Source organism: Lepisma saccharinum, chromosome 8, assembly GCF_977018435.1.
Source record: "Lepisma saccharinum chromosome 8, izLepSacc3.1, whole genome shotgun sequence".
NCBI classification, from domain to species: Eukaryota; Metazoa; Arthropoda; class Insecta; order Zygentoma; family Lepismatidae; genus Lepisma; species Lepisma saccharinum.
In genome coordinates this window covers 62438790-62448810 of record NC_139236.1, presented here as the reverse complement: position 1 = coordinate 62448810, position 10021 = coordinate 62438790, and positions in this window count along the sequence as shown.

Genomic DNA, 10021 nt, shown 5'->3' with positions numbered 1-10021 from the left:
AACACAAATGTCCACAATTAACATCTTTGAAGTTTTGAACACGGGCATTATTGTAATAAAGATTAGCTGAATTTAGATATTTTATTAAATTTTCAGGTGGAACACCTCCAAATGAATCAAACACAAATGCCTCATCTTTTAAATATTTAAGATAACAAATCCAGTGAGTGCCCTGATTTTTGTTACTTATCCAAATTAACAATGCCACACTCTTTGTTGAGTGGTTGTTCTGGTAAAGAATCAGACATGTACACACCTCTAAAATGTTTGATGCCCAGTGGCTTGATTAAAGCTTCAATATCTTGGTTTGTAAGCGGCTCTTGTTTTTTTTAAACTTATTCATGGCTCTCTTAACACCTTTGCCTTGTTTCTCAATGGCCAGGTTATGGCGCCTCTGCTCATCTAATTCTGCCCTTTTCTTCTTGGCATCTATTACTGTTTTTGCTATGGCGGCTGATCCCCCGGCCAAGCTCCCCACAGCCCCGAGAGCAGCTAAGATGGCCGGGATGGTAAATATAAATCCCCCCACATGTGATTTTTTTCTTGATTGCTGTAATTTTTTTAATTGGGGGTACTAAGCAACAATTTCATACCATGGCCCTTTGCAATACAAGAGCTTTTTTTCTTGCGCTGCTTTTTAGTTAAAAGGCTATCAATAGGCCCAAGAGATTTAAGACCTGCATAAGGTATTTGATACATAACACCCTTGGCCTTCATTGTAGGTTTATTATATACATATTCACAACCCCCACCCCAGTTTTTGTTTGGTATTCATAGCTATGGTGGTTCCCAATGCTGATATTTTTTCACTTAAAGAAGCATCTTTGCTTACAAATCTACCAAATGCAGCCTCTTCTAATTTCTTGTCTGCAACATGTCTCTTGTCAAGATCAGAATGTGTGTTGTATGCTATGTCATGGTCTCTACAAGCAGCATCTAGGGGATTAACACCAGGATCACCTCTGTTTAATCTATGGTCCAATTTTGTACCGGGACCACAATACAGATAGCCCGGAATGTGTAGTTCAAATGGCAGCTTGTTTATAATGTCATTAACCAGGCCCCGACCCTCAGAAATATTCCAAAATTTAGGTGGTAGAGTATTAATAATTTTTATAAGATATCCAATCCCCTTAGTGTCATTTACTATAAAATTAGACAATTTGGTGCTTATCATGTCCATAATTCCAACTTTTTCATTGTAAAAATTGTGGTTGCCAGCATTTTCCTCCCCAGCTATCACCAATAACCTATCTACAAGTTTCCTGACATCATCAACCCACACAAATTCTTTGGGCAGGGTGTTGTATTGTTTGATTCCACTGCCAGTCTTGATCTGTGACCATATGGGCTTGATTAAATTGTTGTATTTTGCCACACTGCTCGACTTGACTCTTTTTTGTGTGGGATCATTGTTCTGGTATAGAGCATCTGATTTTATTAATATTTCTTTGTAATATTCATAATCTTGATCTGTATAGCTGCCAGGCCTTTTCCTAGTCATCAGTTCCCACAATCCAGGTGTGCCGGGGTACTTAACAAAAGCACCTTTTTCTCCGAGACGAGATTCTGAATATACAATTAGATCATCTCCCATAAATGTTACTCTGAAATTGCCAATTCTATGTATGATGCTACCATCACGCTCTGTGTCAGCATATAAGCCAAAAACCTCATCTTTGTTGTCTTTAGATGTGCTTAAATATTTTTGAGCAAGAAGACCCAATTCAATAGGATCCTGAGTAGCTTCAATTCTTCTAGGAGCAATAGGACTAGGTGTATGAATACTGGAAAGTGGGGTGAATGGATAATCTAATATGTTCCTTGCAGCTACAGGTACAAGCTCTGTGATCAAATTTTGATTTTGCTCTGTAACAGTTTTGATATTTTTACCTAATTCACCAATAGCATCAATTATAGGCTGTTCTGTTTGTTTGTGTTTTTCATAAATTCCTCGGTTCTCTGATTTCCATCCCTTAAATCTTTTTACAAGATAATCTCTTAATTTAAGATCATCAATGATTGGCCTTTTCATGTTTATTTATATATGTTTCAATGTCTAGAAAATTGTTGATTTTATTTCTGTATTTGCCACTATTGGGTGTTCTTGTCATATCAATTGTGACAAACCCATAACTGTCCTGGTTCCAGCACCTGCTGCAAAACTTAGAAAAATCATTGTAGCTCAAGTCCCCACCTACATATTCATCATGTATGTGTTTGAGGTTGGTATGGTCTTGATGAAACACACATATAAAATTGCTGTTGTCTCGGATCAGCTGCTTCGGTATTTTTGAAAAAGTCTGTGCCAGGTAGAAGCAATCAATGTTTTTGTGCCGGCCCTGTGTTAAGAAATTTCTAACCTTGTTTTGATTATCCAGTATAATGTCATCAAACACAACAACAGAATTATCGAGACATTCATGGAGTGGCTTAACATCTGGTTCAAAAGTGGCAATATCCAATCCATCATATAGCTTCATCAGCTGCTGATATTTTAATTGTTCCAAGCTCTTAGAGAAGATATACAAGTGCCTGTTTTTCCAGTCTAACCAGTTGGGTGCCAATAAAAAATTATCAACCATTAGTGTAGTTTTACCACAAGCAGATGGCCCAACAATAAGACACCTAATATTATCAGGTAGCAATTTGCCATTTCTCTTATTCTGCTGTTCAGGTTCTGGCATCCTCTTTATAACATCCCAGGTGTTCATATTATTATTTTGTTTGCATCGATCCAGCTGTGTTCTGGGAGTCCTAGCCATTTGACAAGTAACTTGTTGCCTTTTTTGCGGATGATTTTTTTCTATGAGATATGTGTCAGGCTGTTTAGTTTTGTTGAGCTCTTCTTCATAAAACCTGCCTTTGAGAATTTCTCCTCGGTGATCCTTTATTATATATGTGTTAAGGGTCCCAGGTTTAACTTGAACCACTGTAAATAATTCAGTGCTCCAGTTTCTTGTAAAGCCTCTTTTGAATAAGTGCTTATATTTGCTGATTCTTACTTGATCACCCACCTTGTATTTGGCCTTTCTTGCTGTTGGCTGGTATCTAGGATAATAAACAGTGCTGATCAATTTTTGCTCATCAGATGAAGTTACTTCAGAGGGTTTCATGTTGATTGTGGAATGGACAGAATTGTTATATTTTTGTAGAAGTTCTGGAAGAATATTAATCCATTTATAATTACCTTGAAGGGTAAATTGTTTATACATAAGATTTTTTAAGGTTCTGTTGAATCTCTCTACAATTGAGGCCTTGAGGTCACTGTAACTCGAGTAATGTTGTATTGCCTGGCTTTTAATAAATTGTTGAAACACTGAATTATAAAATTCTTTGCCATTATCTGTTTGCAAATAGCGCGGTGATCTTCCACTCTGATTCATGATTGTTCTGATGGCTTCTGTAACACATTTTCCAGTCTTGGATTTGAGTGGCACAGCCCAGGCAAATTTTGAAAATGTATCTATAACAGTGAGTAGATACTTGTAGCCCTTGTTGATTTTGTCTAAGTTTTTCAACTGTCCACTTGCCATTTCAATCAAGTCGCTCTGCCATAAATCATCTATGCCATTTGTGACTACTGGGAGTCTCTTATAATTATGTCGGGCTTGTCTGTGTAATTCATCAACAATAATTTGTCTAGACATAATATGTAAACAAGAATATTGCAACTATAGGGTGTTCAGCAGCTGATACTACAGGATTTTCTAAATATAATTTGTCCCCTATTTGTATTTTAAATTCCAGAGAGCCATCATCTTCAGCATAGGCTGTTTCTAATGTATTGGGGTCTGTAAAATCCTCTAATTCTACACTGGTGATTTTCACTTTGTTATCAGCATTTGTTATTGATAAGATAGGGTAGTGGTGTGCCTGTGGTTGAAGCCAATATTTGATCTTGATTGGTCTCAATGTGCCCCCAACAAAAAATTGGTAATAAAATTGTGCAGGGGACAGCATATATATTTTGCCACCTGGTGTAAATGGTGAATCATATTCTTTGTTGGGGATGCTGTACAATTCAAGAATTACTGAATGTTTTGGATTCTCGATTATGCCTGTTATTTCTTTTTCTGCTGTAAGCAATCTGCTTGTTACAGATTCAAGGTGCTCATTGATGGTCCTAACAATCTCATCATGCCCCGGCTTGATTCTTATGTCCACAGCAAGTTTCTTGTATTGTTGCACAATTTCTTGTAGCTGGGTGGCAAAAACAGACAGAGCATTTGCTTGATTGGATTCCATGGTCTCTAGCTGTTGCTTGATATTAGCTACAATTTGCTGTAAATTTTCAACAACTGCCAATTTTGAATTTTGAGCAGTAAGATCATGGACCTGTCTTCTGATATCCTCAAACAGGGCATGCAGTTCATTAATATGTTGATTAGTTGGTAGAGTGGCCACTGTCTGAGTGAGATGTTTGATCTCTGCCTGGATATTCTTGATATCTTCTGATTTCAATATGCGATTCACTGCTCTCTTAATATTTTTAAGTTCCTGTGATGTAGGCAGATTTGACACAGTATTTTGTAAAAATTCAAGTGCCAATTTCACATTGTTTAATTCAGAAGCATCAGCCACATTTTGCATAGCATTTTGGAGCAGAGCTATATCTGCCTGAGAGGGTGTGGATTGTTGTAAAATTTCAAGTTTTGTTTGGATATCATCGATCAAGTGATGAAAATGAGATAGCTCAGATTCAGTGTTGAGGTTTTCAAGCTTTGTGATTTGTTGCTGGACACTGACAAGGGTATCTACAATCCCAGGCAATCGGGATTCTTGTACATTTGTCAAATCACTTTGCACTGCTGCTATTGTACCCTCAAGATGGGTTATGGTACTTTGAATTTTTCCAAAATATTCATATGTTTCAAGTTGCAGCTTAATATTTGCAACACTCCGAGTTATTGCACTCAAAGCATCAGAAGATGGCAAATTGTTCATAAAATTTTCAAGTGTCTCAATTTTTTCTTTAACCTCGGCTATGGCATTGTTCAGAGGGCCCAGATTAGGTATTTGGAGTGATTGAATCTGTTCTTTTAGAGTGGAAATCACTAGATCAAAATCTTCTTGTGATTTTATGCTTTTGACAATTGTTTGGAGCTGTGTCTGGACATTATTAATCTGCTCTTCCAATTGCTGTTTCAATTGCTCAGAGTTGTTAGACTGGGTCTTTAATTTGGCTTGAAGAGCTGCTACAGCTTCTTCTAAACTTTGAAAATTATCCAATGTGGCCAAGTCAGTATATTTCTGAAGCAGCAATTTGAGTTCAGAATCAATTTTAAGAAGAGGGTCCATGCATTGTGATTGCAAATTTGTAATTTCTAATTGAAGACTGGCATTGAGTGTAGTTTGTAAAGCTTGTAAATCACTTCTTAATTTCTTGACTCTGACATCAAGCATCAGAATCTCATCACTGTGATCTTCATGTCTTGTATGGCCAAATATATCATTAGGCATTTTTGTTTTAGCGGTTATTTATTATTGAATATCTGATTCTTAATTCTATAAAAAAGGGTATAAGCTTGTCATATGATCCCGGGACCTCAATATATAAGCAGTCACCAGCAGAAACAGTATAAACAGTGCCAGAAATCATGTTTGAGTGCTTAATTCTATAAATATTTCTCCCTACTGAAATTTTAACATCACCCTCAGGAGTTGTAATAAATTGCAATTGCCCACCTACAGGTAATTGGTAATGATTTAAATTATTGTTAAATATGTACAATTTTTTACCTGTTTTATCATCAATATCTGTAAGTATGCTGTTCAGATGAATAATTAACAAGCCACTCAGTTTAGATATTATATCAGGAGAGGGTTGAGTTGTTGGCAGGTCCATAATACCTTGTTTTTTGAACCCAAATAAGTTCATAGGCATGTTTATTTATTTCAAATCATGCTCTGTGCTTGGGCATTGATTGCCATTTTTCAAATCACAATGACCCCATGGTAGAGTATGTATGCTACATGATAAAATGCATGTCTTATCATCATGTGGGTCCAGAGCCACTTTTCTTACAATATTGCTAGTCAATAAGTGATCCACACTCTGAATTCTGGATTCTGATGTTCTGATGGTGCTACATGATTTGAGGCAATTTTTATAATCTTCAAATTGGAGCTCTTTTTCAACAGTTACTTTGCCAATGCCCTTGGCTTTTTTGGCAACAGCGCCACTACATGTCTCAAAACTGTACATCTTGGCCCTTAACCCAGCAAATGCCACAATAACATCACCAAGTGTCTCATCTTTTAACTTGCCAGGCACCTTTTTGTTGTGGGGTTGAATCTTTGTATGTTCACTGGTATCAAAATATTCAAGCAATTCAGGCTGTGACATATCTTTATAAACATCTTCTGTTTTAATATCAAGAACAAAACTATCCGTGTCCATGTACATCAGTTTTACACGATCCTTATAAAAAGGCTTCAACACATTATAATACAACTTTAACATATGTAATTTGGCCAATTCCAATATCACAGCCCCTACATAAATAGGTTTATCAAACTTAATTTTTGTTTTTTTCATGTTGAAAAGTGCCATATTTTCATCATAAATTCTTCTATAATTGAAATTAGGCTTTGCAACCAATTTTTTGCTCAGGCTGGGGTCAGTAATTATTTTAACATCGGTATGTTTTCTGACATTTTCAATAGTTTTGCCATACACAGAATTGACCATCAATTTAAACAAGGCCTTATCAAATTGGCTCATTGCAGATGTTCGAAGCTCTGTGTTTGTATCAATATATTTTTTCAACCATTTTAAGTGCCTGAACCTCAAAACTTTTCCAACTTTGGTCACTTGAACACCATGATGCATCAGGAACTGGAGGTTTTTGTAATATATGACATAACCCTGTTTTGGCTCCAGTGTCATCATCAATTTCTTCTGTTTAGAGCCAGGTGAGCACTTAACCTCGGGAATTGGGGGCAGATCAGAAAATTTGTTGTGTAAATTATCTGGAATTGTCAGATCAACCTCTAAGAAGAGGCCATACTTACTGTCATCAAAATCCTTAAGATCTTCAATATTGAAATCTTCAACCCATTCAAGCCCTGCATATGGCAGTTTTTGCATCATGGCATAACCATACAGGCTGTTTGGATCCACATACAGTATATAATTTGATGGCCGTGCTGGATCATAATCAGGAATATATTTGTTATTTGCTCTGGCATATCTCTGAGAACATTGCACCATCCCTCCTCTTATACATTGCTCCATAAACAAGTACATATCTTGATCTTGGATCAGATCCAATTGCATTTTAGTGTTTAAAAACATTGCAGACCACGCTAGGCCCGGGGCACTGTAAAAATATACTGGATCCAGTTCATAATTTTTCATGGAAGATTTTCTGAATGCCTGCAATATATCAGCTAAGAGGGTCACATCAAGTTTTAAATATGCCATGTGATAATCACCAAATGTCTGGCATTTTAAATTGTTCCACATCAACTGGGCATGGTGATAATCTTCATCAGTGATTCCAGATCCTCTGATTTTGCTGTAAAACTGTTGTTTTGGTGGCAGAGAACACTCATCAAATTTAGAAAAATCTGTAACATAATCATATGGATATACCCCCTTCCGCCTAATTAATTTCAGGTCCTGATTTGGAAACAAGGCACATGTGATTTTGAATTGATCATCAGATAATTGAGTGGCCAGTGTAGCCAGGCTAGCCGATAAAATTCTGTAAGAATCAAGAAATCTTATGTGAATACGAACACCATTAACTTTAATTATTTTGCTAATAGCAATATATTTCTCATCATTTTCTGCTAAAATATTTAAATTCTGCTTGTCAAACCCCTCGTACCTGATCAAATGATGAAAATCATAATTGGATGCTCCATGGCAAAATATTGGGACAAATTTTGGTCTCTGGATCTTAATATTACAGCTATTACACAGGGCCATTTTGAATTTACCATCTGTATGAGAATGGTGTTTCACCTTGATTTTTGTATCTGAAAATTCAGAATCACATACCGGGCATTTTTCTGCATTGTTGAAATCTTCAATCTGTTTCTCTGTTAAAGGCAACATGGGTTTTGATTTTAATAAGATATTAGATGCTATGTCATGGCACTCATTTTCTATTCTATGTGCAAATTCTTTGATGGCATCTGCTCCCATGTATGAATATTCTTTACTAACAACACCATTCTGTACAATCACATAATAAAAGCTGGAAGGTTCATGTAGCTGGTATGGTGTAATTGAAGATTCTTCAGGATCTGGATTGCAGAATGCAAGAGGTTTGAGGTTTGATTCAAAATCACAGACAATATATGCTGGGTGTTCCAACAAGGCTTCAAACTTTTTGAATTTTGCATTTTCACTTGGCATTGGCATCACCATATGAACAGGTTTATAGTTGCCACAGTATTTCAGATGCTCAATTAATTTGTTTTTAGCAATTTTTACATTATCTTCCCGAACTCTATTTACCATTTTCCTGCCATCAAATACACTTAAACATCTTCTACACAACTTGAATATTGTATTGGATTTGTCTAGTTGTGTTCTGACTAAAGCTTCAAGATTATGTATCAGAGTGTAATGATATGTGCCATCCTCTTCAATTAAGAGCAAATCAATCGGAATAGCAGAATCATCATCAAATGTACTGATTCTGAGAGGTGCTATCAAGCAATTGCCACGGCCAGTGGAACAAATAAATACATTAATAGATAATTGTTTGCCATTGATATTCCTGGCCTTTTTTTCAAATTTATCAATATTCTGAATAGACATTGGATATTCTAAACCCTCCATTGCTTCATCAAAATCATGTTCATGTTGTTTATAATAACTTATTCTCTCTGGATTCCTTGAAACTGGAAACAAAGCAGCTAAAATACACCACAAAAAGCATTTATCATCATTATTTTCAATATTAACCACAGCTGTTTTGTTTTTAATATTGGCAGGTAATGGCAGATATGTAGTTCCTTGTAATGGGCTGAATTCAGAAATATTAGCATATAACTTGTGTGGAGATCCACATAGGCTCCATCCAGACTCTTTTGCTGCAAATTCAGAGTTTAATATTCAATTGATCTATCAAACTGCTTATTATTTTGTCTGAATTTGCATTTGAATATACAGGTACAGTTTCTGTTATGTGGGGCTGTGTAAATTTTGTGCCATTTGGCTTCTTATATTGTGTATACAATTTGAGGGACAGCTTATAAGAGCCATTTTGTGCATTTAGAATTGCCTGCACATCAGGATTTATAGTGTTCAAAAAATTCTTAATACCACATTTTTGCTCTGATACAAACCGGTAATCCCTTAATTGGCTATTAAAACTGCTATGGATGGGTTCATAGCGTGGCTGCTTTGCAGGTCCAGCATTAACAGGTGCTTCATGCTTCCTTTTCAGACCAGATGTAGATGGTTGTGGGGGCAATGTTGATGACTGTGCAGAGCAAGTATCTTTATGTTTATATGTGAAATATTCCATGCTATATTTTCTATGGCATTTGGGGCATATTTTTGTGGGAGTTCTGTATTTGTCTGGATTACAAATCTTTTGGTGCTTGGCCCAATTGGGGCTGGATATATTTTTATTGCATTGATTACAATATTTTTGATTTGGCATTTTTGTTGTTGTTTATTATATACAATTTCTTGGGATTCAAATCAAAATTCTATGCTTAATAAAAAATATCAGTTGGGTTCAGCAGTGTGATTTGTGTGTGTGTGTGTGTATGTGTGTTAATATTTTTGGCTTTGGTATTTATATAAAATTTCTTGGGGTTCAAATCAAAACTCTATACTGGATAAAAAATATCAGTTGGGTTCAGCAGTGTGATTTGTGTGTGAGTGTGTGTATATGTGTGTGTGTGTGTGTGTGTGTGTGTGTGTATGTGTGTTAATATTTTTGGCTTTGGTATTTATATAAAATTTCTTGGGGTTCAAATCAAAACTCTATACTGGATAAAAAATATCAGTTGGGTTCAGCAGTGTGATTTGTGTGTGAGTGTGTGTATA